At 43.5% G+C, this 22,733-nt stretch overlaps 1 protein-coding gene and 1 long non-coding RNA gene across 4 annotated transcripts in view; one reads left to right on the top strand and one right to left on the bottom strand.

Annotated features, from left to right (window-relative positions):
• grifin (galectin-related inter-fiber protein) overlaps positions 1–10,218 on the bottom strand; it is a 108,568-nt gene extending 98,350 nt beyond the window's left edge. The window contains exons 1-2 of one of the 3 annotated variants that reach the window (XM_069906977.1): positions 9,895–10,210; positions 5,696–5,880 (exon numbers count right to left, since the gene is read on the bottom strand). The gene's annotated coding sequence lies outside the window, so the exon portion shown is untranslated. Of the gene's footprint in view, positions 1–5,695; positions 5,881–9,894 lie in introns of all 3 variants that reach the window. The other 2 variants (XM_069906978.1, XM_069906976.1) reach the window with 2 other exon arrangements.
• The window catches only part of LOC138747604 (uncharacterized), a 45,984-nt gene that overhangs the window by 1,325 nt on the left and 21,926 nt on the right, over positions 1–22,733 (top strand). The gene's annotated exons all lie outside the window — the stretch shown is intronic.

The raw sequence follows: 22,733 nt of genomic DNA, 5'->3' as shown, positions 1-22,733 counted from the left end.
TTCAACACAAGATGATGACGTGGTAAAATGGTGCAGGGAATTTCCAGTTTTGGCCTTGTGCCCAGATAGAGTTAGTGCAGGCCACATCACAGGCCACATAGAAACGTAGAAAAATAGGTGCAGGAATGGGCCATTTGGCCCTTCAAACCTACACCGCCATTCAATATGATCATGGCTGATCAGTGCCTGGTTCCTGCCTTCTTTATATACCCCTTGATCCCCTTAGCCACAAGAGCCAAATCTAACCGACTGCCTGCTGTTAAATATTGACAAGGATCCGGCCTCAAATACTTCCTGTGGCAAAGAATTCCACAGATCCACCACCATGGTCTGAGAGAAGAAATTTTTCCTCATCTCAGTTCTAAAAATCTTCCCCCTTCTCCTTAAACTATGTCCCCTGGTTCTGGTTTTTTGCAGCATTGGAAACAACCTTCCTGCATCTAGTCTGTCTAAACCCTTAAGAATTTTATATGTTTCTATAAGATTCCCCCCCCCCCCACCATCTTCTAAATTCCAGAGAATACAAGCCTAGTCTATCCAACATTCATAGGCAAGTCCTTCCATCCCTTGTATCAGTCCAGTGAACCTTCTCTGTACCCCCTCCATGGCGAGGATGTCCTTCCTCAGATAAGGAGACCAAAACTGCAAACAGTACTCCAGGTGTGGTCTCACCAAGGCCCAGTACAGCTGTAGCAGGATCTATGTACTCCTGGACTCAAATCCTCTTGCTATGAATGCCAACATAGCATTCGCCTTCCTCACTGCCTGCTGCACCTACACGCCCACTTTCAATGCCTGGTTCACAGCGACACCCAACTCTCTCTTCATCTCTCCTTTTCCTAAGCTGTTATTGTAAAAAGAAGGGAGGATGAGGTGATTTGAGTTTTTTACTTCAATCAATGAACAGGAACAGTTGAGTATTGGTGTACACATGCAAGTTTTCAAGGTCTCTATGTTTCAATAGACAATAGACAATAGACAATAGACAATAGGAGCTGGAGTAGGCCCTTTGGCCCGTCGAGCCAGCACCGCCATTTTACAGATCATGGCTGATCACTACCATCAGTACCCCTTTCCAGCCTTATCCCCATAACCCTTAACTCCTTTCAACTTCATTCCCAAGAGGCTGGTAGAGGGTAGAAAAAAAAACTGAGAAATGATAGAGGGAAGGGTATCGCTGTAAAATAAAGAGGGAAGGGAAGGTGATTAAGAAGCTGAGGATAGGGAAAGAGAAAGATTCAGGGAAGGGGAATGATCATGACACAGGTGCTGGTGGAGAAGCCATCCTCACTGGGACTCAACGCACCTCTCCATAATTGGATTCTGGACTTCCCAACAGAAAGACCAAAATCTGTCTGGGTCGGTAGCCGAACATCGAGCACCATCACACTGAGCACTGGCGCACCTCAGGGCTGTGTGCGCTCAGCCCACTCCTGTTCATGCTGTTGACCCATGAATGCATCACCAGATCCAACTCCAACAGTGTAATCAAGTTTTCAGATGCTACAACTGCAGTCGGCCTCATCAGCAACAACGATGAGTTGCATTGCAGAGAAGAGATGGAAAATCCCATGATATGGTGCGAGGGTTACAACCTGAGTCTCAATGTGGACAAGACAAAGGAGATAATCATGGACTTCAGAAGGACCAGGAAGGACCACTGTCCACTACACATCAATAACTTTGTGGTGGAGAGAGTGGAGACCACCAGGTTCCTTGGAGTTCACTTAATTAGTGACCTATCGGGACACTCAACATCTCATCACTTGTCAGGAAGGTGCAACAGCGACTTCACTTCCTGAGAAGACTGAAGCGGGCACGGCTACCGGCCACTATTATGTCAACCTTCTAGAGGAGCTCTATCATGAACATCCTGGCCGGTGTGCGTTACAGTGTGCTATGGTGGCTGCAGAGAAATGGATCGGAAGTCAATCCACAGGACCATAAGAGTGGCAGAGAGGATCACAGGAGTCTCCCTCCCCTCTAGCCCCCCTCCCCCCATCATCTTCCACCCCGCACACAGCATCTTTCTGCTGCCACTCTGAGGGAAGAGATACGGGAATATCAGAGCCTTCTTCCTACAGGCAGCAAGAATTGCTGAACTGCTCACACTAACACTCATATTCACAAAAGAGTATTTATTTATTGATACACATGAATACTAGCAATGTTATGTATTGTCTGTCCGTATTGTGTGTTATATCTGGTTGTGCGTCTACATGTTTTGAACCGAGGATGGGAGAACGCTGCTTCGTCAGGTTGTACTGGTGTAATCAGACGACAATAAATTTGACTTGGATTTCAGGAATGCTTCTGCTTCACTGATCATTTTTATCTGGCTTCCTTCATTACCATTTCAGAAGTACTCAATTTACCGCACGTCCATCAAAGTGCTCATCTTCTTTCATCATGACTGAGCTCTGTTTTAAAATTCCTTTCCGTATCTAAAACAATTTGATACGGGCATGCTGAGGCAAAGGGAAATGTTTCACATTATAAAACTATATCTCGTTCTGAAATACCATGAAGCACGATTACTTCACAAGGTCCCTATTGCTGAGGACTGCTCCATGGGCAATCTTTGCTGCTGAGAGATGGTTCTCTGTATAATCTGGAAATAGATGTGAAAACATATTGCCCTGATGTGCCAGGGATCAAGTACAGCACATGGATGAAATCAGCAGATACCAGAAAGTAAAGTAACAAAGTAAATGAGTTAAGCAATGAATAAAACAAAATATAAAGTAAAAGGCAAAATTTCACTACTTCCACTATAACTCAATAAAGAAATCCAAATCATATTTTGATACTAAATTAGTAATATTCCAATGCATATGCTGAATTCATACTTTATCTTAAAAAAAATTCAGTGTTTGTTTAATTATCAGTGATGTCTAAATTAATCATGTATCTTTGGCTTGGCTTCGCGGACGAAGATTTATGGAGGGGTAAATGTCCACGTCACCTGCAGGCTCGTTTGTGGCTGACAAGTCCGATGCGGGACAGGCAGACACGGTTGCAGCGGTTGCAGGGGAAAATTGGTGGGTTGGGGTTGGGTGTTGGGTTTTTCCTCCTTTGTCTTTTGTCAATGAGGTGGGCTCTGCGGTCTATTTCAAAGGAGGTTGCTGCCCGCCGAACTGTGAGGCACCAAGATGCACGGTTTGAGGTGATATCAGCCCACTGGCGGTGGTCAATGTGGCAGGCACCAAGAGATTTCTTTAGGCAGTCCTTGTACCTCTTCTTTGGTGCACCTCTGACATGATGGCCAGTGGAGAGCTCGCCATATAACACGATCTTGGGAAGGCGATGGTCCTCCATTCTGGAGACGTGACCTACCCAGCGCAGTTGGATCTTCAACAGCGTGGATTCGATGCTGTCAGCCTCTGCCATCTCGAGTACTTCGATGTTAGCGATGAAGTCGCTCCAATGAATGTTGAGGATGGAGCGGAGACAACGCTGGTGGAAGCGTTCTAGGAGCCGTAGGTGATGCCGGTAGAGGACCCATGATTCGGAGCCGAACAGGAGTGTGGGTATGACAACGGCTCTGTATACGCTTATCTTTGTGAGGTTTTTCAGTTGGTTGTTTTTCCAGACTCTTTTGTGTAGTTTTCCAAAGGCGCTATTTGCCTTGGCGAGTCTGTTGTAAATATGTTTTAACTACAGGTACTCCTTATATTTTTAAACCATACGAATTACCATAATTTCGAGACCAGTACACATTCTTCAGTTTAATGAGATCACAAGATCACAGAATCACAAGAGCAGAAGTCGGCCCATTGGCCCATCCAGTCTGCTCCACCATTCTAATCAGGACCTGATCCATCCTCCCACTCAGCCCCCATTCCCTGGCCTTCTCCCCTTATCCCTTGAGGCCGTGACTAATCAAACATCTGTCGATCTCTGCCTTAAGTACACCCAATGGCCTCACTTCGTCAGCCGTGTGCAGCAACAATTTCCACAGACTCACGACCTTCTGACTAAAGAAGTTTTTCCCCCAACGCTGTTTTAAATTAATGCACTTTTTTCCTGAAGTTGTGCCCTCATCTCCCTAACATGGGAAACCTTCTTGCCACGTCAATTCTCTCCAGCCCTTTCAGCATTTGAAATGTCTCTGTGAGGTCCCCCTTCATTCTTCTGTAGTCCAATGAGCACAATCCACAGTGGCAAACGTTCCTCATATCCAAACCCTTCTGTTCCTGGACTCATTCTCGTAAATCTTCTCTGAACCCTCTCCAACGCCAGCACATCTTTTCTCAAATAGGGCACCCAAAACTGTGCACAGTACACCAAGTGACATCTCACCAGTGCTTTATAAAGTCTCCACATTACATCCCTGATCTTAAATGCAATTCCTCTGGAAATGAATGCCAATATTACATTCGCTTTCTACACCACTGACTCAAACTTTATGGTATCCTGCACAAAGATTTCTAATTTCCTTTGCACATCTGAATTTTGAATTTTCTCCCCCTCTAAATAATAGACTGCCTGTCTATTTCTTCGACCACATTGTATGACCATGCACTCTCCTAATCTATTCAAGCCAAAGGTTCCATGCATGACTCTCGTTGGACTCTGGAAATTCTGATTTCTCAAGGAAGGGGGCCACATATTGGCCCATCATTTCTCCACAAGGGTCCAGCCTGTCGATCCAGTCGACCAGCATGTTGTGTTTTTGCCAGCCTTGCCACCGATCAGCTCGCATATGAAGAAAGGTTGGATAGATTAAATTCTCTGGAATTTAGAAGATTGAGGGGGGGATCTTATAGAAACCTTATAAAATTTTTAAGGATTTAGACAGAATAGATGCAGGAAGGTTGTTTCCAATTCTGGGAAAAAGCAGAACCAGGGGCCATAGTTTAAGGATAAGGGGGATTTTTTTTTAGGACTGAGTTGAGGAAAAATTTCTTCTCTCAGAGAATGGTAAATGTGTGGAATTCTTTGCCGCAGGACGTAGTTGAGGCTGGTTACCTGTCAATATTTAAGTGTAGGTTAGATTTGGCCCTTGTGACCAAGGAGATTAGGGGGTATGGGGAGAAGGCACGAATCAGGTACTGATCAGCCATGATCATAATGAATGGCAGTGTTGTCTTGAAGGACCAAATGACCTACTCCTACACCTATTTTCTACGTTTCTATGTCATTGGTCCACCCGGGGATTTTATATTCCGACCCCGGGGCTCCTTTACCAGCTGTGGGCTGCCTCCTTCTGCCCTCGTTGGTAAGCTAGTACACAATAATGCATGCACCCGACAGGACAGCCCCACATGCAGCCGAAACTCTTTGAACCCTCTTTGCAGCACCAATTGTTGTGTTTGGGAAAGTATCTGGTTCAGTGGGTTCACAGAGAGACGAGTCTGAACACAGGCACTATAGAACATCCTGAGGAGGATGGCTAAAGAGGTGTTCCATGAAAACTCCCTGTATCAATTCCTCACTCTCCCTAATGAGCTGTAGCTCATCATTCTGCACCTCCAGCTCCACCTCGGTGCACCTAGTGTAGATGTGGGCATCAGAGAAGCTCAGAGACTCCCAGGGACCCCCACCTCTGACACTCAACTAAGAGCATTAACCCTGTAGACATATTGCTTGATCTATTAACACAAATAAGTATTGAACAATATACTCACCCACACTATAATTATCGCCTCTTACCTGTTCTTGCCAAATCCTGTTGAGCCAAAGCCTTACCAACCTGACTCAGATCACTCTGACCATGACTGCTCCAACAACGATCGCTCCAATACACCGTTCCTCACTTTTATTAGTGTTACTCCACTTGAACTCCAGGTCACCTGATCACGCCTCCACCAATCGCCTGGTCGCTTGCTCCACCCACCTTTTTAACACTGTGACGCCACTGCTCGATATAGGCAACACCTATGAGTGAAGTGGATTGGAAGCAGGCTAATTTGGACCCATACTTAACAAATCGAACAACTTCAGAACCAATAGTTGGACATCAATTCTTGAGTGAATTGTGCAATTTATCATTCAGAGTGATCTTAAGTTGATTACAGTAAAACCTCATTAGAGGTAGTTGGGGTTCAAGATTCCATACCACGTTACAAGTGAGTCGCGGAACAAATGCCTACATGTCAGAGTGCTCACGGATAATCAAACCCAAATATTACCAGTTTTCGAAGGATTCGCTATCTAGAACTAACAATTTCAATGAAAGAAAGCCAGCACATTATTTTAATATAGGTATTCTGAATTTTAATCAACTTATTTTACAGAAAAATGGAGTTTTTCCCAATATTTTCCTTCAAAATTACCACTTAAAAGGAGGCGCCATAACAGATCAAAGCGATATATAACTTTGACACTGATTGGCCCGGGGTCGTCTTAACAAAGCCATTTCCATTTTTATCGTCCAATCCAAAGCTCCATACTGTTGACTTCTTGGGTAAACTAATTGGATCTATTCCTTTTTTTAAGCTACAGATTTGGATTCTACTTATGATATGGGGAATGGACATTTATTAGGAAGTGAGTTCAGTAACCTACGAATAACAATATAAGAACTCAAGTTGAGACTACAATCTATTTTTCAAAATTTGCAAAGTTTGGGGTCCACAGACACCCGCGGATTAACGAATCACGTTCTAACAAGGTTTCAGTGTACTTGCTGATATGGTTCCTTTATGGTTACAAATTTGATTAGCTCAGTCAGTGACAATGTTACAAAACCATACTTGGTGATGATGTGCATTGATACCCCCAAGTAGTGTTGAACATGGATTGATTGATCACATGGAGAAAGTATGATCTGTGGAAGATTTCCTTGCCCTTATCTATATTCCATAAGACTTCCTTTGGTCTGGGACCATGTTATAGATTCTCAGGTCACTCCACTCGATTTGCCACTCATGCTGCTACATCCAGTAAACCAATCCGACCAAGGAAGCAAGAAATCCCCAGGATTGTGATGGTGAGGTTTACTTTGCTCCAACTGCTTTCATCAACCTGGCGAATTTGTAATACTTAGGCATGTGAAAAAAAAGATATGTTGAGTTTGTGGTGCAAGGATCAGGGACTGGAAGACTGGAAGATAGCTAATGTTATCTTCCTATTCAAAAATTACATTTGAGATGTCTGGAGATTATAGGCCAGTAAAGGTCGGGAAGTTGTTGGTGAAGATTCTGAGGGACAAAATTTATGTTCACTTGGATCAAGCAGAACTAGAAGGGAAGATCCTTTCTCACAAATAACATGGAAATTAGTTTGGAGGCAAGTAAGAAAAATGCTGTAAACAAATCAATAGACAAGATTTACATGAATTTTACAAAGGCTCTTTAAAAGAACGCACATGGAAGGCTGGTCCAGAAGGTTTAGGAACAAGGTTCCTAAGCAGATCCAAAATTGACCAAGTAATAGAAGATAGAGAATTGAGGGAGATGAATGATTTCCTGACTGGAAATCTGCAAGGAGTGTGCACAACTGGGATCATTGCTGAGACCTTTGTTGTTTGTAAGATAAAGGAATAGCTTGGCTGAGAATGGTGATGGACTGATTAGTAAGTTTGGAGTAAAATAATGTAGACATGGATAGTGAAGTTGTTCACCTGAGGATACAGAGTGACAGGACTGGATTAACTTGGTAGCAAAAGTAGCATATGCTCCGAATTTTCAAGGGCCCCATGCGGTTCAGTAATTCTGCACTCTCTATACAGGGGTGCAGTGCCGGAGCTCACATTGACAGATTCGGAACATGATTATCTGCCATGCAGTGTGGGGGGCAGGAGGGGTAGGCATATCTAGGGTATGGCAGCCAATATCTTCAGCGCCACTTGAAGGATGGCGCCACTGTCCTCACCTCGTCCACCCAATATGAAACTCCCGAGTCTGAGCCTAACAAAGATTCTCCAACTGACAAAAGACCTCTGAGGTATGGGTGATGCTCTGAGGTTCTTTAATGACACTGTCAAATTTTGCTTTCTGATGGAAACCCCCATTGCTGCCTGCAGCCCGAGGTCCTCGCTCCTGCTGACAGCCTGAGGTCCCCAATCTTGCCGACAGCCCAGCATTCCCGCTCCTGCCAGGAGCCCAAGGACCCCTCTGGTGCCGGGAGCATAACGTCCCCACTCCTGGGAGCAAAACGTCCCCGCTCCTGGGAGCAGGTTGTCCCCGCTCCTGCCAAGAATTTCCCTCAGCCTAATTTCAAAACTTGCTCAATTGTGCGTGGAAATCACTCAGCTGGCAACTTTATTGTTTTTTAACCGGGGGGGGGGTGGTGTGCAAATTTGCTGATTGCAATAGGTGCTATTAAACCTAGATATGCCACCGTACATATATCACCTTTTCTGTTACATTTTACAGAATGTGAAGAGCCCAGGACATGATTTAAAAAGGCAACTGTTTCATTGTTCCAACATTGCTCATAATGATACCTTTGCAGAGGCAAATCATCCAACTGGTTTGGGCAAAAGGGGCAGGGAATCCCAGGCAAAACCAGCTAATTCAGCTCTGACATGCAACCTTTTCACATCGGAATGGAGCCAGCGAGAGGGCTCCCCTGCAAAAAAAACAAGGTGATCTAAAAGATCACCATGAGGTGATCAAATCTAGCCTGAACAAAGAATGAATTCTCCTGCACTTTTTTTTTTAACTTTGTGACACTTTTCTTTTGAAAGACGCAGTCTTTCGTCTAAAGATCAAATGCCTTTTTAGACAATAGGCAATAGACAGTAGGTGCTGAAGTAGGCTAATTGGCTTGTCGAGCCAGCACCGCCATTTTTCAGATCATGGCTGATCATTCTCTGTCAGTATCCTTCTTCTTCTTCTTTGGCTTGGCTTCGCGGACAAAGATTATCCATTCCCAGCCTTATTGGCATAACCCTTAACTCCCCTGCTCATAAGAGCCTTATTTAACTCCTTTTTAAACATATCCAGCAAATCTGCCACTACCACCCTCTGCGGCAATGCATTCCACAGATCCACACTTCTCTTGGTTAAAAAAAAATATCTCCTCATCTATGTCCTAAAGGGCCTTCCCTGTATTCTTAAACTATGCCCTCTAGTCCTAGTCTCTCCCAACATTGGGAACATATAATCCAAATTCACCCTGTTAAGCCCCTTGATAATCTTACATACCTCAATCATGTCTCCCCTCATCCTTCTAAACTCCATCACATATATGTCCAGTCTTTCCAACCTTTCAGTACATGTCAATCCTGCCATCGCGGGAACTAACCTTGTAAATCTACACTGCACTCCCTCTATAGCGAGTATGTCCTTCCTCAAATTTGGGGACCAGAAATGGACGCAATATTCCAGGTGAGGTCTCACCAGGGCCCTGTACTACTCCAGGAGGGCATCTCTGCTCCTATACTCCAATCCCCTCTTTATGAAAGCCAACATGCCATTTGCCTTCTTCACTGCTTGCTGAACCTTCATGTTTACTGACTAGTGTGCATCCACCCAAATCCCTTTGCACTACCCAATTCCCTAGCTTGACTCCATTTAAATAATACTCTGTTCTCTTATTACTGCCTCCAAAATGGATAACCTCAAATTTGCTCACATCGAACTTCATCTCCCATTCCTCCGCCCACTCCCCCAACCTGTCCAAGTCCCTCTGCATCTTCTTGACATCCTCCTCACATTTTACACTGCCACTCAGTTTTAATACATGGACGATTATGAAAATAACCATATAGTCTATTAAATATTAATAAAGCAGCACAACATTTCTTTTTAAAAGGTAGGATAATAAAGGCAAGCTAAAAACTATTGTTATTTTCAACAAAGCTAAGAAAGCAATTTCCCCCACTCCTCACCCATCCAAAAGTCAAAACAGGCAACATGGCACAAAGACCCAGACACAGCAATCTGCAAGGAAGGCAACGTTATCACTGGTGGATTAGAAGAAGCAGGATGATAACCGATTTACCAATTATGTTGACAATCCGCAGCGACTGTGGAAATGCAGTTACATTAGACATTCATGGGTGGATGATAATGTTGTGTTCAGGAAACAAATTCTTACAGGTCATGTTGTGAGGAAGGGTTCACTGAAAATAACATTGGTTAAATGCAAAGCAATGGCTCTTGATTCCCTTTACGAATCCTGCTGTGTACCACAAAAGGAATGAACTGGCAGCAAACAAAAAGAAGATTAATCTGTAGTTTAGATTGCCTTTTAGCGAGAAGATGGCCTTGACGAGTTAATTAAGCAGCAGGCTGTAAAACCAGTCTATTTCTCTAGTAAATCCTGGCGACTATGCAAATATGGACAATTCTGTATTTAATTACAGCCTCATGAATATGCTAATCTAGTTATGGGGTAAAATGGTTGCCACAGCAACCTTTCTCTATGTTCTGTGACTGCCCTAAAAATGACTCAATTGCCTAAGGGAAAATAATTTATCTTCCTGCTGTCTGATAAACTTAAAGCACTCCCCTCACTCCACCATTCCGAGAGAAAAAAACAATAGCACATGGCTTGTTGCACTGCCATGTTTAGGATAGACCACAGCAGACTTTCTCTGAGCTGCCCGAAAGCTGTTTCCTCAAGTCACCCACATAAGTTTGTATCCATTCATAAATGCGCGAGGCTGCATTTGCTAGAGTTATGGCTGCTACATACAAATTTTCCTTGTGTTGCCTTTGAAGAAATGTCCATCCATTCAAGCTGTGGTTACAACACTCCTGGTCCTTTTTGTAGACAGGTCTCGAAGACTCTGGCATTGGTCTCTCCAAGTACATACACTGCTAGGCATATTTAAAATGAAGCAGTCTCTCCAAGTAGCTTTCACTGTTAGTCACAATCAAAATGAAGCACTTTGCTCCCCAAAAGACCCTCCTGGCACAGGTTAATCCACTAAAAAAGCTCAGTCATTCACATGCTTTGGTCTGAATTCAACAAAATGGCTGGCCACGAGAGTTGCTTTCAAAAGCTGCTTTCGCTTCAGCAGCCAGAATGGTTCTCCCTTGCAAATATCAGTGTCTTTGCAAATGTATCGAATTCTGGAACAGACTACGACAAACCTTCCCTTAGTTCTTCCAATGTATCAAATTATCGCAGGGCTGTGTCTTGTGTTGTGCTTGTGTGAAATGTTAAATGTTAACTGTTACATTCAGTTCCTTCTATCTATACTATTCCTTACAGTGGTAATCCCATTTCACTAAAATGGGAACTCATAATAGTGGGTTTTTCCGAGGGGCTCTGGTTTCTTCCCACAGCTAGAAATGTGCCGGGGCCAGAGTATGTGGGTTAATTGGGTGTAAATCGAGCGGCACGGACTTGTGGGCTGAAATGGCCTGCAAGTTAGCGTGCTGTATGTCTAAATTAAAACATTTAAATTTGAATTTAATTTAAATTTACTTCTGCACACTGGGGTTTTATACTACACAGCATCAATCAGTTATCATTCAGGTAACTGGAACACTTTCAGATTTATTGTCAGCGTACATATAACCTTTAAATTCCTGTTTCCTGCAGGCTAGGCAAAATTACCACAAATTAGTAGTGCAAAAAGAAAACATGTAAACAGATTACTAATGTAAATAGGCTGACTGGGTAATACAGAGAGAACTAAGGAAAATCAATAAAGTGCACAAGTAAGAGTCCTTAAATGAGTCTCTGACTGAGATTATCATTGAGGAGTCTGATAGTGGAGGGATAGCAGCTATTCCTGAACCTGATGGTGCGAGTCTTGTGGCACCTCTACCTCTTTCCTGATGGCAGCAGCAAGAACACAGCATGTCCTTTGATGATTACTGCTGCCCTCTGACGGCAATAATGGGGAGAGTTTTACCTGTGAGGTGACTGTGTCCACTACATTTTGGAGGGTTTTACGCCCAGGGGTATTGGTATTCCCACACCAGACCATGATGCAGCTGGTCAGCACACTTTCCACTACATAGCCGTAGAAATTTGCCCATATGTCTGGTGTCATACCAAACCTTCACAAACTCCTAAGGAAGCTTTCTTCACTATACCATTGGTGTGTTGGGTCCAGGAAAGATCTTCCTAGATAGTGACTGTCAAGAACTCAAATTTGCTCACCATCTCACCTCTGATCCCCCAATGATCACCAGCTTTCCTTTCCTGAAATCAACAATCAGCTCCTTAGTTTTGGTGACATTGAGTGCCAAGTTATTGTTGGAGCAGCATTTAGCCAAGTTTTCAATCTCCATCCTGTTTGCTAACTCATTCCCTTCCTTTATGTAACTGACTACCATGGTACCATCAGTAGATGGTGTTATTGTTGTACTGAGCCACATAGTTGTAGATGTAAAGTGGGTAGAGCAGGCAGCTGGGAACACAGCCCTCTGGTAGCGATGGAGATTGTGGAGGAGATGTTCTTACCAATCTTCACTGATTGTGGTCTGGAGGTGATGAAGTCCATGATTCAATTACACAGTGGGTGTTAATTCCCAGGTCTTCAGTTTGCTGGTCAATTTTGAGGGGATGATGGTGCCAAATGCCGAGCTGTAGGTAATAAAGAGTACCCTATTGAATATATCATTGCTGTGCAGGTGTTCCAGGGCTTTGTGTAGAGCCAGTGAGATGGCATCCTCCATAGTCCTATTTCTATGACAGTTGAACTGTCAGGAGCTGATCTGCTTCGACACTACCCTTTCAAAACACTTCATCACTGTTGATGTAAGTGCTACGAGCCGACAGTCACTAAGGCAGGTTACCACACTCTTCTTGTGCACCGGTATGATTGATGCCTGTTTGAAACAGGTGGGTACTCTGCCCTGCTGGAGTGAGATAATGAAGATATCCATGAATACTTTGGTAAGTTGGTCAGCACAGATCTTTAATACTTGGCCAGGTACTCCATCCGGGCTGGATGCTTTTCTTAGCTTCACTCACTTGAAGGCAGCATGCACGTCATCCTCAGATAAAGAAATAGTGGGACTGTCAGGGAATGTGGGGGGGGGGGGGGGGAGTGGGGGGGTGGGGGGTTCTTCACTGTTACTGTCAACAAATCGGGCATAGAAGGCATTGAGTTCCTCTGGGAGAGAAGCATTGCTGTCTGCTACTTTACCGGATTTGGTTTTGTAGCAGATTATGGCATTAAGGCCCTGCCACAGCTGTTGGGTGTCCTTTGTTGTTTCCATTTTCATCCAAAATCTCCACTTCACCCGGTAGTTGGCTTTCCACAGGTCATGCCTGCTCCTGTTGGTCTGGATCTCTCGACTTAAATGCCTGTGATCTCAGCAAGTTCCAGATTTCATTGTTCATCCAGGTTGGGGAAAGCCCTAAATAATTTAGTGGGGAATCTCGTTCAGATTCTCAGCAGTGTTCTCGAACACCATTCAATCTGCTGACTCGAGGTAGTCCTTTATCCATTCTTCAGCCTCCCACGACCACTTTCTAGCTGTCACGACCTCTGAAGCCTCTCTTTTTAGGTTCTCTCTGTATGAAGGCAGATGATCAGACTTGTCAAAGTGCGGTTTTGGGAAAGAACAATAGGCCGTCCTTATCTTGGTGTAGCAGTGATCAAGTGTGCTGGGACTTCTGGTACACTAAGTTACATGATGGTGGTAGTTAGGCAAGGTTTTCTTGACACAGGCCTGGTTAAAGTCGCCGACTAAGATTTCAAATGTGTCAGGCTGGGCCGTCTTTTGTTTACTGACCACATCATGCAGGTCTGCATGTGCCTGCTTGTAATTGACATTGGGAGGGATGTAAGTTCAGGTGAGAATCACAAATATGAGAACTCTCAGGATCTACATTTAATCATGGTTTGAAATGCATTTCATAAAGCTTTGTCAGTAGCAACATGAAGTCCCTGGTATTATCTGATTGCTGCATGTCAATGCTAAAGAAAAATACAAATAGTATTCATAAACATCAATGTGCCCATTATAGTGTTTTCTTTCTAAAAGGATTACTGAGAACCATTTGGGGCCCCTTAACATTTGTGTCCCTGTCCCCAAGGCCAACTTGTGTAAGTAATGGACTATGGCCAGTTCACGCTTCAAATGGGAACTATAATGGGGTGAAACACTAACCAAGAACATGACCCCAAAGGAATCTTCCAGAGCAGATGGCAAAAGTGGCCTCAGGCAAATGGAATGTTACACCCTGAGACCTGGGCTGGGAGAATGATTGCCCAGGCTATCAGTTCACAGGCCTGAGTAATTCATTTACTTTGGTAGTGGGGGAAGGGAGGGATGGGGCAATCTAATCACACATAAACCCATCAGTTTTGAAATCCATTGCAAATTACATCAAAGCATAACTTAGATCCTGTGATCCTATGAAAAAGAACAGTCTTAGAAGTCATTTGTAACACAAGAAGTGTTGAATTTTGTAAACCGTGTAAAGATGCGAGTGTATACCCTGTTACTCTTTTCCATGTGGCACACACTTCAAGGTGATGCAGAAATATAAGAGCAGGCCCTTGCTCAATGGAATCTTTATCACCTGGATTCCTGCCCTAAATAGAAGTATCGATTCTACTCAGTCATGCCAGGGGGATTCCAGTGATCAAGCCTTAAAGAATGATGTTTAAATTGGAAACATTAAATCAAATGTTGCTTTCAGCTGAGGCAATATTCACTATTTTGTGTGACCTTAGGCAATTTGTTTAGGATCTATGGGTTTAGAAAAAGTGAAAGGGCACATTTTAGTGTAAAATTGGGAGAGCCGTGTATTGTAAATATTTTTAAATTGCCCCTGAATTCATCCTCAGATTTCTAAACTGACTGCAGAAGTATGAACTGTTTCCCTGTTTAGCATTAATCCCAACTCACAGCATATTTTGTCAGAGAATTAAACCACATTTCTATGAGTAAACGAGTCTTCACGATGCTGATTTCTGCATTTAACTGAACAAAAGAGAGCAGGAATTTCTTCGAATATCATCAGACTTAAATCCCTTCAATAACACCTTTTACCCAGACACTTTTACACTTTTAGTTTTAATCCATGGATGAACCCTCTCTGCCTATCCCCTCCCACTCTACACTCCACCCGACCCCCTTCACACTCAATTACCCTTATTTCTGTCCTACGTACTTGTATGGATAAACAAATCAAAGAGAAACCAGCTACAGCCTCTCTGTCCACCGCCTTCTATTAAGCCACAATGATTTTTTTTAGATTAATTTCACAGAATATTAATGGAAAAAGTGGGCTTCATATATCTTCTCCTTCAATAGGTGGGATTGTCAGTAATCTCTAACCCACTCCGAATTGATTTCATGTGGCTTCCAGTGGATTGAATTACATGGAAATTCAGGGGATGTGTGGTTCAAATGGCTCTTAGGTCGCATACAAAAAAAACTCGTCTAATTTTCAAAAGAGCACCATTTTCACAGAGGTTTTATTTTCTACCAAGTCCTTCCTTGTCGTTCTGCTTCGATGCCACATAATAATATACAAGGTGTTGCCACTTCAGCTAATCGCTTGCAATATAATATTGCTGGAAATAACATTTCACGTATCTCCTGACAAAACAAATGATGAAAGCCTTTTATTTTCATAAGGTTTTTAACAGCTGAAGGCATCATTTTAATTACTAATCCTCACGGTCATGCTTTCCTCCTCAATTAGGAAGGATATAAACAGAGTGGAGAGAGTGCAGAGAAGGTTGACCAGAATGTTACCTGGGTTTAAGCATCTAGAGTATAGGGAGAGATTGGACAGATTAGGTCTTTATTCTTTGGAGCGTAGAAGGTTGAGAGGGGATTTGATAGAAGTATTTAAGATTATGAAAGGGATAGACAGAGTGGATGTGGATAGACTATTTCCGTTAAGAGGAGGAAAGATTCAAACAAGAGGACATGAGTTAAGAATTAAGGGGCAGAGGTTTAGAGGTAACATGAGGGGGAACTTCTTTACTCAGAGAGTGGTAGACGTGTGGAATGAGCTTCCGGGAGAAATAGTGGCGGCAGAGTCAATTGTATTATTTAAGAAAAGGTTGGACAGGTATATGGATGAGAAGAAGATGGAGGGTTATGGGCATTGTGCAGGGAGGTGGGACTAGAGAGGGGTGTTTGGTTCGGTGTGGACTAGAAGGGCCTAATGGCCTGTTTCCGTGCTGTAATTGTTATGTTATAGACTATTTCCGTTAAGAGGAGGAAAGATTAAAACAAGAGGACATGAGTTAAGAATTAAGGGGCAGAGGTTTAGAGGTAACATGAGGGGGAACTTCTTTACTCAGAGAGTGGTAGCCGTGTGGAATGAGCTTCCAGGAGAAATAGTGGCGGCGGAGTCAATTGTATTATTTAAGAAAAGGTTGGACAGGTATATGGATGAGAAGAAGATGGAAGGTTATGGGCATTGTGCAGGGAGGTGGGACTAGAGAGGGGTGTTTGGTTCGGTGTGGACTAGAAGGCCTAATGGCCTGTTTCCGTGCTGTAATTGTTATGTTATGTTAATTAATTACTGTGCTCTCCAAGAATCATGAAGGGTATGGATAGCATAATTCAAGGGAAATTGTTTTATTTTAACAGAAGGATTAGTAACTGGACAAGGTAACTTAGAAGAAATGACAAAGCAGAGCAGTGCCACAAATAGATCAGACTTCAGGGTTCAAGATTCAATTTATTATTATAATAATTAAACAGTGTCATATTACATGAAGTTTCTTTTTGCCCCCTGCAAGGCAGAGATTTGGCACTGCCAGGAATTGCCTAAGTGCACCTTACAGTCAGACTTACAGTCAGAGGGAGAGAGTCCCACCCCACCCCCCCCACAGAGTCACCAAATGTCCGTAGATTTGCCTTCAGCACTTCCAAAGCCACACAGAGTCCAGTCCAAACCATTGGCAGCCCGAGTTCCGGATCCAAACCTCTGACATGGTCAGGGACCCTTGGCACCTCCTCACATCCTGGTTCTGATACCTGGTACCCCTCCGGCCAATTCGAGCCAGTCTCCAGCAGCCCGCAGCTTCCATGGGTTCCTCGCCTTGAGTCGCCAGCAGCCCGCAACATGCACTGGTCCCTCAGCTGCAGAGCCCCCTCACTGGTCACTGCCCCCTCGGGTCGTCTCCTCTGCTTCTCCCTCTCAAACGGTGCGGGTTCTTCTTGTCTGCTGGTGCCCTGCTCCAGTCCTCCGCTTCCCCGGAATCTGTAGCCCTCGTGGCTGCTGCCGATTAATAGGTGCTGCCATCTTGGGCGCAGACCCGTGGTCACAGGAATTTGATAAAACCACTGTCAGCTCTCTCAATGGGCCGTACAAAGCCCACGTGGAGACAATGGCAGCTGGACCCTGCAGGAGCACTGCATCTCTGTTCCCACGTTCCCCGTGGGTCTGCACCAGCGGCTGCGCCTCAGCTACAGTGGCTCCAGCAGCGCCTCCATCATGTGCTTTTTTCCATCCCGGATTCAATTCTAAATGCTGGTGTTTACGTGGAGTTTGCACGTTCTCCAAGTCGATTTCATCTAGGAACTGTTGTTCCCTCCAAGATCCAAAACTGCACGAGTTGGAGGATTAATTAGCTACTGAGCAGTGTAAATGGTAGCACCTGGGAAACTTTTGGGGAATATAGGAGGAATAAAATAGGATTAATGAAGAATTACAGGAAAACTATGTTAATGCAGCACATAGAACTATGGAACCACAGAACATAGCAGCACAAAAAACAGGTTCTTTGGCCTTTCTAATCTATGCTGAACTATTATTCTACTTAGTCCCAATGACCTGCTCCAATTCCATATCCCTCTATACCCCTCCCATCCATATACCTGTCTAGTTTTTAAAAAATTCCAACATATAGGAGAGACACAGTTAGCTTAGCGGTTAGCGCAACACCTTTACAGCACCAGCGACTGAGATCAAGGTTCGAATCCTGCGCCGTCTGTAAGGAGTTTGTACGTTCTCCCCGTGTCTGTATATGTTTCCCGCAGGGGTTCTGCTTTCCTCCCAATGCTCCATATGTACCGAGGGTGCAGATTATTTGGGTGTAAATTGGGCGGCAGGGACTCGTGGGCTGAAATGGCCTGTTACCGTGCTGTATGTTTAAATGTAAATTAAAATTTCATAGCACATTAACAGACCCCTCCAACCCATAAGCCCATGCCACCCTAAATGTTAAAAGTTTTTTGAATGTTAAAATTGAACCTGCATTTACCACTTCAACTCAATCCATACTCCCACCACTCTCTGTGAGAAGAGATTCTCCCTAATGTTTCTCCTGAACCTCTCCCCTTTCACGCTTAATACATGTCATCTGGTTTGTGTCCCATTTGACCTCAGTGGCAACGGTCTACTCTACACCCATCAGAATTTGTTGTACCTCTATTAAATCTCTCATCACTCAGAATCAGAATCAGAATTTATTGTTATGAACATCACAACATTTGTTTTGTGACAGCATTACAGTACAAATATTGCTATAAATTACATTTCAAAAATAAATAAATTAGAGCAAAGGACGAGAAAGTGAGGTGGTGTCATTATCCATTGAGAAATCTGATGGTGGGGGGGGAAGAAGCAGTTTTTTGTGCCCTGGGAGTTTGCCTTCCTGATGGTAGCAGTGTGAATAGGGCATGTCCTGGATGGTGAGGGTCCTTGAGGATAGAGATTGCTTCCTTAAGATACCATCTCTTGTAGATGCCCTTGATGGAGTGATAAATATTGCCCATGATGGTACTGGCTGAGTTCATAACTCTCTTGTTTTTCTTTTGTCCTGTGCATTTTTCCATCCCGGATTCAATTCTAAATGCTGGTGTTTGCTGGTTTTCAAATTTCTTTCTTTCTACCCACATCCCACCTTAAGCAATCCCTTACTAATCACAAAGCACCTATGGCATACGGAATACTTAAAATGGTATGTGAGTTGGACGGAAAAAGGTTGGGAACCACTGGCTTAAGGTGGAAAGAAAAAGTTTGAAAATCACTGTTTTAATCGTACCTAATTGACTCATTATGTACATGGTTTCATAGCTCCAAAAGAAATGGACCAATGACAATTTTTCTCAAGCAACATATTTCAGTAATAATTAGGTCTAGAACAGTGATTCTCAACCATCCCTTCCCACTCACATACCACTTTAAGCAATCCCTTATGCCAGATTACCAATGGCATAAGAATTACTTAAGGTGGAATGGAAGTTTTTTTTAAAGTTTGCCCACCCCTGATATAGTTTTAAGGTTTTAAGGTTTGAGGATCATTCTACACAATGGCATATACATACTTTTGTTACCTGTCCTCTCATGTTCCTTAATAGGAGATGCAGTATTGAACTCTCTCTAGTTAGTTCCTTGATATATTGATGTAGAAAACTTCACTGAACACATTTGAAAAACTCTAAGCTATCTAGCCCTTTTACAGTATTGGAGTCCCAGTCAATATGTGAAAAGTTTACAGCCCCATTAATGTTATATCTTTCCCATACCTCAACTCTGCCCATAGAGACTCAGTAGACAAGCTCTCTTGTCTGTTCTGTCTGAGCACAGCAATGATATTTCCCATGTCGAGCAATAGCACACCTCCTCCTTTCATCCCTCCTGCTATATCTCATCTGAAACAGCGGACTACTGGAACATTGAGCTGCCCCTCCTGCAAGGCAGTTTCATTGATGGTCACAATGTCATAATTCCATGTGCCAATCCATGCTCTTAGTTTGTCTGCCTTTCCTATGACATTCCTAGCATTGAAATAGATGTACCTGAGAACATTATTTCCACTATATGCAAGCCTTTGATTGGTCTTTATCTGCAGTCTTAACATCATCTTTTTCCTCCTCACCTCCCAGAATGAGAATCAGAATCAGAAATTATTGTCATGAACAAGTCACAAAATCTGTTGTTTGCGGCAGCGTCACAGGGAAAATGTTCATATAAACCACTTTACTAAAAATAAATAAAAATAGGCATGAAAAATCAAAGTAAGGCAGTGCTCTGCTCTGGACTCTGGTTCCAATCCCCCTGCTAAACAAGTTTAAACCCCTGTAGCAGCACTAGAAAATCTTCCTGCAAGGATATTTGTCCTCATCCACTTCAGATGCAAATTGTCCCGCCGGTGAAGGTCCCACATACCCTGGAAGAGAGCCCAATGATCTAGAAATCGGAAGCCTTCCCTCCTGCACTAGCCATGTTTTAAGCGGCATTGTCCTCCTACTACTAGCTTCTCTAATATGAGGCATGGCTGGTAATCCTGAGGACACAACCCTGGAGGTCTTGTTCTTCAACTTTACACTTAATGCTCTGATCTATCATTCTAGGACCTCATTACCCTTCTTACCTATGTCATTGGCCCCAGAATGACCATGACAACTGGCTGCTCAACCATGACCCCAGCACCTGGGAGGCAACATACCTTGTGGATTCTCTATCTCTTCCACAGAACTGCTTAACTGTTCCCCAAACTATGGAATCCCCTATCACCACAGCTTGCCAATTCTCCTTCCTCCCTTTCTTAGCACAGTGAGGGAGACCTAACCACCATGGCTTGTCCCTTGTAGGACGTCTCCCTCAACATAATCTAAAACAGTATATGTGCTATTAAGGGCAACAGTCACAGGAGTGCCCTGCACTAACTCCCTGTCCCTTTTCCTTCTCTGACTGTCACTCAACCTCCTTCCTCCTGCTTCCTAGGTGAAATTGAATCCCTGTAACTCCTGTCTACCATACCCTCAGCCTCATGAATGATCCAAAGTCCATCCAACTCCAGCTCTAATTTCCTAACACAGTTTGTAAGGAACTGCAGTTGGATGCATTCCTCACAGATGAAGTCATCAGGGATATGTTGTCTTCCCTTGTTATCTACATTCTGCAAGAAGAGCATGCCCCTGCCCGGCTGCCATTCCCACTGTCTAAGAAATAGAGAAAAACCTGTGCCTTCTTGCTGAATCTTGTTTCAGTCCTGGAGAAGATTGCCCTTTCCTCATCTCCCGCGCCTCCACCGAAGTCTCGAGCCAAAGCCTCAAAGTCCCACTCTTTTTAAACGGTCCTCTTCTCACTCCAAATTCTGCTCTCGCAATTCCCGAGAAACAAACAAGCACCCACAGTACCTTTCCCATTGCCTGGGACTTTGTTGGGTCAGTCCAGCAGACCTTCCAGATTAGATGTTGATTTTTAAAAAAAATTTAGACATACAGAAAGGTAACAGGCCCTTTCAGCCCACATGCCCGGGCCACCCAAATAGCCCCTTTTTGTCTAATTAATCTACTAAACCTGTACATCTTTGGAACGTGAGAGAAAAGTGAAGCACCCAGAGGAAACCCATGTAAATATGGGAAGACCTACAAACTCCTTAAGGATAGTACTGGATGCGGGTTGCTGGCACCGTAATAGAGTTGTGCTGACCATGCTGAGAGCCAATTCTCACAATCTTCATTCACAAATACATTTTTACAAGAAACCCATTAAATGTAAAGAAAATGTGGGAATTTTGGAGGGAGAGTCAGGATGCAGGACCAGGTACATTTCAACATGGCTGACAGAAGTAGGTGAGTTTAAAAGGTTACTGGAAACTGGGAGTGAGGGGAGTAAGACTCTGAAGGACAGTCCAAGAACGAGAGCCTGGTGAGTGAATGGAAAGCTCCGGAACCAGGGCTTCAGTTAGTGGAAGGAGTTGCGGGTACTTGGGTCATAGTCACTGGATGGAGAGTTCAACAGGCCTTAACCATGAGTCTGATGCTGAACCATCAGGATTTCCGAAGAGTTGCCCGACAACACATTATCTGAGTTTTATTCTGTTTACTAGCTGGCACAGACTTGGTGGGCTGACAGGCCAGTCTTCATACTGACAGGCCAGGCCAGTCTTCATGCTAACAGGCCAGACCAGTCTTCATGCTGAGAGGCCAGTCTTCATGCTGCTTGACTCAATATAAGAAATTGTTGGAAAATTCATTGAGTTGCTGGGATCGGGGATAGGCTGCCTGAAAGGAAATGTGGAGCTGATTCGGTTGCAGCTTTTAATAGTAAAGTGGGTATATTTGCAGTGTAACAAGGAAAAAGTGAGGGACTGATTAATTATTTCTTTCAAATAAAATCAAGCAGAATCGGCAGATTGGCCTCTCTCTGTTCCCTGTCATTTTACAATTCCAAGTGAGACCACCCCCATTATTTACAGCTGCATTTAGTTTAAAGCCCTCTTTTATTTTTTAAAGAGGCAAGAGCATTTTTTTTTGTTGTTCGAACGTATTAGGCATGTGTGTTGTTCGTTACGTTCAAGTCCAACCAACAAAACAGAATCTCTTCTCTCCCTGTGGGTCTCATAATTGCCCAGTAGATGAAACATCTGTGGGACACATGTCACTCAGAGTGGGTGATACATATATCCTAGATGAAGCATGCCAGGAAGTCTACCACTATTCACTGAAAGCTTTCATGAGGCACACAAGCCCAGGCTACTTACCAAGGACAGTAACAGGAAGCCACAAATTAACAGTCTTGCCCAGTGCACCAAAAAGGGCAAGGACTCAACTCTATGATGTGAAGAGAAAAGCTTTAATGACTTTGGCTCAGCCAAGGCTATTATTAAATGATTCCAGTCCCCAGAGATTCTTATTCTTATTTGATATTCAACAAACATCAAATTATCCCAAATTGTCTTATTTTCTTATCCATAAACATCAAATTATTAATTTATTGATGCCATATGGTGGCTTCACAAAGTTGATGTGATGTTATTGAAATGTTAGATCAAACAGTTGGCCTGTTATGAACCATAGTTTTCTATAGATTGTCCAATACCAGTCCTTCCATCAGGTGAGTTTATATTCTGGTATCAGAACTAAGACGCAAGAATGGCCCCTTCAATGCTTGAACAAACCACGGAAATATTTAACCCCAACGTTTGAATATTTTCTCAATGT

This window comes from Narcine bancroftii, chromosome 12 (assembly GCF_036971445.1).
Source record: "Narcine bancroftii isolate sNarBan1 chromosome 12, sNarBan1.hap1, whole genome shotgun sequence".
In the NCBI taxonomy this organism is placed as follows: Eukaryota; Metazoa; Chordata; class Chondrichthyes; order Torpediniformes; family Narcinidae; genus Narcine; species Narcine bancroftii.
The sequence above is the reverse complement of the archived record's forward strand: the minus strand, read 5'-3'. Positions and strand labels throughout refer to the sequence as shown.